Here is a 7,613-nt window from a genome sequence, read left to right as displayed (position 1 = left end):
CATGTTTCTGGAAATAAATTTCCAGTGAAACTACCCGTAAACACAGAAAATGGCTTAGAGGTAGCGTAAAATAAATAGCTTTGAAAGTAATACACACACATAGTTTAAAAGAATATTTGTTTTTATGCCTTGAAAACGAAACCGAAATCGAAATAACTTCCCCCGACGGGTGTCGCCGCTATCGCCGCTACGTCATTTCCTGCGTCTCGCGGCGGGCCGCCGGGAGCACATGTGTGTGTTCTCCGTGACATTCTTGAAGTTGTGAGTAATTAGATTGTTTTTTGCTGCGTTTAGGTTGTACCACCTCGTTGTTTTCGTGTACTTTTGTGCTCATCGACGCGAAGTGAGCGTCCGGAGTGAGGGCGACGCGATTATGCATGAGAAAGAAGGGCACCAGCGGCCTACGACATCGGTGTTTCTTTGTGACAGTGTGTTTACTACGCCTACGACGGCCGTCATTCGTGGCGAAGGAGAAAACATCTTCCATTCGGCCTGAACAGTGATGAAGTGGACGTTTTGTTTTTCGGCGGAATGCATCGTCAACATGGTCCATCCACTACGTAAACGAAACGGCGTGCCCAGAGTACAGATCGTGACAGCGCTCCGCCTTCAAACCGAGGGCCTTTTGCAAGGCGCATGAACTGCTCATATAAAAGGTACGTACGTAGCCACGTTCAGCGTCGCGTTTTTTATGGTGCGTCATTGTGGTAGTAATTTTCGCGTAATTTATTTAAAGGACAGCGCAAGGTGTGTTGGATGCGAGTGTAGTATATGAATTCCAGGCGTAGCCTATGGGCACCGAATGTGAAAAAGAAAAAAAAAATGAATGTTTCATTGTTCACGTGTCCTCAACTAGAGTTGTAGAGAATTAAGTACTGCTACGCGTCAGTATTCGTGCAGGCAGGGAAATAATACTTTGGTTTGACTAATTGGTTCTTTCTGTTACCAAAGATGGGCGCAGACTTATACCGGTGTCACACGGCCACTTTCGAGCACGATTGAGCGCGTTCTGGATCGAAATTTTCGACCGCGATTGGCTCCCGTCCACCGATTGTGCAACGAGGCCAAACGCGTCCAGAAATTCGATTTCAGTCAGGATCGATCGCGGCCAAAAGTGTGCAGTGTGACAACCGTATTAAATGTCGCTTGTGTACTTTCACTCAATTGTTATCATTATTTTTTTTTGTCGGAGCTCCCGTGGTAGGTAATGGCGCAGGCAGCTTGCAATGCTTGTGGTTTCATGACTACAACTAATGCAAAACAAAAGAACCACGACCATCCCGGCTATGTACTTATCAATCGCTTTAAGTTGTGCTCGTTTGTTATAGAAGCTGTCGTGCTGTTGCGGATGAATGCGTGGTTGCGCTATTTGTTTATAAATTTATCTTTTTGTATAAATAAGCACACCGAGCCTAATCAATTTTTTTTCTCGTCCTTGTACTCGTTTCTTGGTTTCACGCAGGCGTGCTTATTATTACTACTATTTGTTTTCTTGTTGTGTGACTGAACCCTGCCTAAGGCGTCCTGTCAGTTGTCAACAGTATTTCTGAAATGAATTGCACTTAGCGTCCTACGGTTATTGTACGCTTCACTACCTTATTTTAATGTCTAGTTATAAAGTGTATGGTTATTGTAACTATTCTTGGCCTTTATATATGTATTTATTAAGCTGGTAAATGCTTAATTGTATTTGCAGTTTTGAGAGGTTCTTTTATTGAGTCGTCAATCTCGAATGGTATTAATGGTGGGTTGTTTTCTTGTGCCCATGCAGTTGCAGTCAGCATGAAGCAATTGCAGTCAGCATGAAGCAATTGCATGGGAACCGACTGGCTGTCTTGGGCCTACACGTTGCTGAAAAGACAGTGAAGACGTCTGACCCGACAGGTATACTTTTTTCATCACAATTGGCCTACATATTTTTTTCACCGGAGGATGAAGACCTCCCCCAGTGAGCTCCAATTACCCCTGTCTTGCGCTAGCTGATTCGAAGTGAAGCCTGCAAAATTTTTTGACTTCATCGCAGTCTACTTCTCTACCGTCCTTGACTACCCTTCTCTTCTCTTGGCATCCATTCTGTAACTCGAATGTGCCACTGGTTATCTGCCCTATGCATTACATGGTTGAAGAAGGCACTTGGGCTAGTTGGTGCTCATTGCAGACTTGAGACATCAATAACTAGCGTGAAAAAGACAACATCAAGAAGCACATAAGAAAGAAGTCTAGACTTCAACTGAAATTTTTGCTACACAGAAACATGGAATGCACAGAATGTCGACGGACAGAAACAACACAGGAGCTATCGGAACAAATTTATGAACAGGTTAATTTCACTTACGAACATTCTTGGTAAGAGCCAGAGACGGGTGCTTACGCACCTATTTCCCACTTTTTTGATGCAAAGTGGTTCGTATATTTCCCTATGTACCTGCTTCTGGAGCTGCCTGAGCACACGATTGCTTTGAAACTGCTCGGTGCATGAGCACGTATGGCGATGATTGGCCATGTGGCCACCAGCCACCAATGCACTCAAAGCTGCCCTATGTGTCCTCAAGTGAAACAGGTCGGTGTTTAAACGACCGCTTGGGGGAACAAAGATAGGGCAGCTGTCATGGCTGGTGGCCATCTGGCCAATCATTGCTGTAAGTGCAGTGCTGTGCAGTGCAGTGTAAGTCATTGCTGAGCAGTTTCAAAGCACTCATCTGCCCACGCGGCTCTAGAGGCAGGTCGACATGAAAATATTCGAAGCACTTTGCATCGAAAAGCAGGTGATAAGTGTGTAAGCACCCCTTCCCTTGCTCTCGCCAAAAAAGAGTGTTCGTATCTCGAAATGAACCTGCCCATCGATTGGCTCCAATACCTCCTGTGTCAGGCAGGGAAAAGGAAAGATAAATGTTGCTTCCATGCGGTGAGGTCGCATCCCCTGAATCCTATGTTTCTGTGTGGCCAAAATTTCAGTTGAAGCCTAGAGTTCTGTCCTGTGTGCTTCTAGCTGTCGTCCGTTGTCTTTTTCGCGCTAGTTAATGATGTCTCACGTCTGCACTACATGGCCTGACCAGCTCCCTTTTTTTACTCTTTATGTCAGCTAGGATATCATCAGCTCCTTCATCTACTTTCTGAACCACGCTGCTGTCTTCCTGTTTCTGCTGCCATCAGGATAGGAGTGGACATGACAAATGAAACTGAATGTCATTTAGACAGAGGAGCAGTGAGACTTCCTGTGCTTTACCTTTTGCTGTTGTACATAATAGTTGAAATTGCACCAACACATCTTTTCCACCTTGTGATTTTCCCATAGCTGTGGCAAATAAATATATAGGCTTTAAGAAACTAGAAATGCAGTTTGCCTAAGAAAGAGAATACTCTTGCACCTAAAGGTAATGTGTATGATGCTCTGACTCCTTTGATGCATGTGCCTTGAGAGGTGTTGACGTTGTTCTTCATTTCTTTCTCAGTAAGCTTTACTTGATGGGTCTGACTTTGTATAAAGAAATAAGTTCTAAAGAAACCATAATACCAAACAGGCAGAATTGTCGAGGTTGAAAGTCAAGTTTTCTTTCATGACATATTTTTTTCAGGCTGTACTAGTTGATCCATGATGTTCGACAGACAGCGCAGACTTGTACAAGGGACGTCAAAAGTGGCGAGAAATGGAACAAATGCTATCGCCTCTTTCTCCATCCTTTGTCGAGTTCACATTGTCTAACGTCATCGACCAATACCAACTAGCCCGTTTGCGTACCTGTACTAGTTGAGCCATTTATACTATGGTACTCTAAACCAAATGTGATAAATTCAAAATTGGTGCCTTTTCTATCTTTGTACAAATACCTGTTTCATAAAATAGTTTAAAGTGTTATGGTTAATGTCATGTTTCGACACCACCATAACCTCATAAAATATCTTCATGGATGCAAAAGGTGCCTCTTGTGCAAGTTCCGTTCTAGCCTGACACGGAAAACAAACCTGGCAGAAGGTAGAGCACATGCTCTTTTGTAAACAAAACGCATGATTGCATTTTCTTGGCAGTTATTGCAATGTTTTCTGATGTTTATCTGCATGAACATTAATTATCTCAGCTGCTAAAGACACATCACTAGACACTGTGAGCAGAAAAAAGTGATTGTGCAGTACTGTTGAAGTCATGCAACATTATGTTTAAGCAAACTGGCAGGGATGCTAGCTGTTAAAAAGAAAAAGCTGACTTCTAGAAAAATTTGCACTCCTAAATGTGGAATTGAAATTCACTATGCTTATAAGCTACAAAAGATTTCCAGGATGATCAGACTAGTTACACTGGCCATTTGCTGATTCAATAAGGTTCACTGAAGCTTGTTTTTAAATTCACACTTTTTATGCAGGGTGATGATTTTCAGTCTTGTGGAATTTTTAAATATAGTCCTGTTGCATATAGCATAATTCTAGTCCTTGAGCAGGAATATTCAAACACGCAGATATATCTAGCACAAGAAATCGAAACATATTAAACTAATAAAAAAATTATTATCTTTCGAATGAATTACATTATAGCTAATATAACCGAAAAGAAATGGGCTTAACCAAGAAACCCGATGTTTATTAATGATATCCTAAGAAGCCAGCAAACACTGACACCAAGGACAAGTTAGGGTAAATTACTTGTGATTAACAAATGAAATAAAGAAATGATAAATTAATGGAAATGAAAGTGGATGAAAAAACAGCTTGCTGCAGGTGGGGAACGAACCCACGTCTTTGCATTACGCGTTAGATGCTTTACCAATTCAGCTACTGCGGGCGCCGTTTCCCCATCACTTTCTTGGGTATTTATGCTTCCTAGTAGAACGCTGGGAGTGTTTGCCAGTGCCACCACATATCTGGGGCACATATTGTAATTTACGAATCATAGCCAGTGAGATTACAAGGTGTATCTACTTGGAATTGATTTCCAGAATGGCGTCAGTTCGGAGATATGCACCATCAAACTTGCCGAAAAAATGCACTGTTGTTCCACTTACTTTTTTAACAAAATGTACTTTTATGCACTGAGGCACAAAAGTGGGTTGTGCACTGATGCACAACCCACTACTTTACCAGTAGTACTGAAAACATTTTGGCTCTTTATCATTAATGCACTGATGTTTAAGCTATAGAATGTCACTTGCCCCATCTTCCTATCTCTTCACGTTCCAAAGTAATCGAGCAATGCATGGCATCCAGTGGTGATGTCCGGTTGAAACAGTGGGCTGTAATTGAATTTCTCACTGCGGGTGGTTCTGCGCCCTTCAACATTCATTGCCATCTGAAAGCAGTTTACGGGGATGCCTGTGTTGAAATCAGCACTGTGCGTAGGTGGGCAAGTACTGAGAAACATCAAAATCCAGCTGCATCAAATGTCCAGGATCAGCACCGAACTGGACAGCCCACAATGGCTTCTTATGAGGATCATCAACATCAGGCAGACGAGTTGAATCGGGTCAATCGTAGGATCAAGCAACACCAGATTGCAGCAACACTCGCTATTTCCATTGGTGCAGTGAACCACATAATTAAAAACCTCCTGGGTTACAAGAATTGAACTTGTTGGCTATGCTTCGACTTTCTCATGTCAGTCGTCAGTTACCGTGACACCCTACAAGCGCAAGTCTTCTTGTAACGCAGGTCTTTAATGATGTGGTTCACTGAGGCAATGGAAATGGCGAGTGTTGCAATCTGGTGTTGCTTGATTCTGCGATTGCACCGAGTCAACTCATCTGCTGATGTTCATGACTCTCATCAGAAGCCATTGTGGGCCATCCATTTCGGTGCTGATCCGGGAGATTTGATGTGGTAGGATTTTGGTCTTTCACAGTCCTCGCCCACCTCTGCACAGTGCTGACGTCAACACAGGCATTCCTGTAAACTGCAGTCAAATGGCCATGAATGTTGATATGCGCACAACCTTCCCCAGTCAGAAATTCAATTACAGCCTGTTGTTTCAACTGGACGTCACCACTGGATGCCATGAATTGCTCGATTACTCTGGAACGAGAAGAGATAGGAAGGCGAGGCAAGTGACATTCGATAGCTTAAGCATAAGTGCATCAATGATAAAGAGTTCAAAATGTTTGCTGTAATATTGGCAAAGTAGTGGGCTTGGAGGCAATTATTTCTGAATTGCCCTCATATAGTTGTGTAGCCTGTGTCTCCTACATTCATGATGTGGCAGATTAAATGCCTTATTCTTTCGAAATAACGATTTCCTGGAAGTAAGCACTATCTGTGCTTGTTTTCTTTAACCTGCTCTTCATGTGATCTTGAAATATTAAAGTGAATGATGCAGGGAAGCGCTGCTAGTCATGTTTTGTGTACTTTTCCTGACATTAAATTGCAACAAATCATTTTGCAGGTAGAAAAGAAGCAGATGGCTACAGTGATCAATGAAGAAATGGCTTCATCTATGATGGCTCGCCTTAGGACATTGGAATGGAGCTACAAAAAGGCATCATCATCCTCGCCTGTGCCCTGGAACTTTGGTTTGAATGAGACTGTTCTTCAATGTAGAATGGCCGCAAGACTTGTCACCACAAGGCATAGTGCAAGTTCAAAATATTGTACAGGAGGCTAGAATAAATGACCCTCCATGCAGTCACTCTGTATCTGTGATAAATGGGACCATTTCACGCAGAACACTCACAAGTGATAATGTGTTTTCTCTCAAAGTTGCTATGCAGTGCGTTTGTAAACACATTACCTATTGTATGCACACCATACATAACATTTCTGTGTGCTAGCCTAACTGTAGACTTAGAAACAAACAATGAAGTGCATATGTACCCGCTTCCACATGCCGTACTTCAAGGGCTATTATATTGCTCATTACACCCGATAGGTGAAGGGGTAATATATTCCTGATCACACCCTTACACCCCATGGGTCGAAGGGTAATATGTTGTTCAAAACACCCTCAAGGGATAGGGTGTTATTGGAATATAGAATAACCATCATAAGGGTGTAATTCCCTATAAAACCCAGCTTTTTCAAGGGTGCTAGGGGGTTAGTTATAGACACCGAAAAAAACCCTTAGGGGTGTAAATTATTTTACAGTGCAGAACTTCCCCGTAGTCGACGCCTGTGCCCCCACGTATCGCCCGCGGGCGGCCTGTGTTTACTTTCCCGACATTGGACACAACCAGGCAGGTCTTTCTGCGGCGCGACTCTATCAAGCCACCATTGACTCCTTCCTATGAAGGCCTCTTTCGTGTGGTTGCGCAGTTGGAGAAAACCTTGAAGATTGGCGTTATTGGCAAAAAAGAGCCAGTGCCGAGCGACCACCTAAAACCAGCCTATCTTGAAAATTAATTCTTCATTTCTTGCGCCAGTCACACCTAAGCCATCGGCATACTAGGGGGTGGGGGGGGGCGAGTTCTGTTTGCCATGGGCCAGCCGCCTTCGCTAAAAACGCGTCCGGGCTCACAAGTGCCTGGAACTTTCTTCCCTTACGAACAGTTTCAGCATAAGAACGCTTATTTTTTATTACTGCATGGTCTGGCATAATCTAGCGATTCCGGTATTTCATTTACTCTGGGCTTCGTGTCGGCGTTGAATGACGCTCCACCTACTTCCATTATCAAAATCGCCCGCTACTGAGCAGTGCA

General features: G+C 43.2%; 1 long non-coding RNA gene across 1 annotated transcript; it reads left to right on the top strand.

The window, feature by feature from the left end:
• Positions 1 to 218: 218 nt before the first annotated feature.
• On the top strand, positions 219 to 7,043 carry LOC139052533 (uncharacterized). The gene is made up of 3 exons (XR_011509953.1): positions 219 to 656; positions 1,772 to 1,884; positions 6,365 to 7,043. It is a non-coding gene; the product is annotated as an uncharacterized lncRNA (long non-coding RNA).
• The last annotated feature ends 570 nt before the right edge of the window (positions 7,044 to 7,613 follow it).

Source organism: Dermacentor albipictus, unplaced genomic scaffold (assembly GCF_038994185.2).
Source record: "Dermacentor albipictus isolate Rhodes 1998 colony unplaced genomic scaffold, USDA_Dalb.pri_finalv2 scaffold_26, whole genome shotgun sequence".
NCBI classification, from domain to species: Eukaryota; Metazoa; Arthropoda; class Arachnida; order Ixodida; family Ixodidae; genus Dermacentor; species Dermacentor albipictus.
The sequence above is the reverse complement of the archived record's forward strand: the minus strand, read 5'-3'. Positions and strand labels throughout refer to the sequence as shown.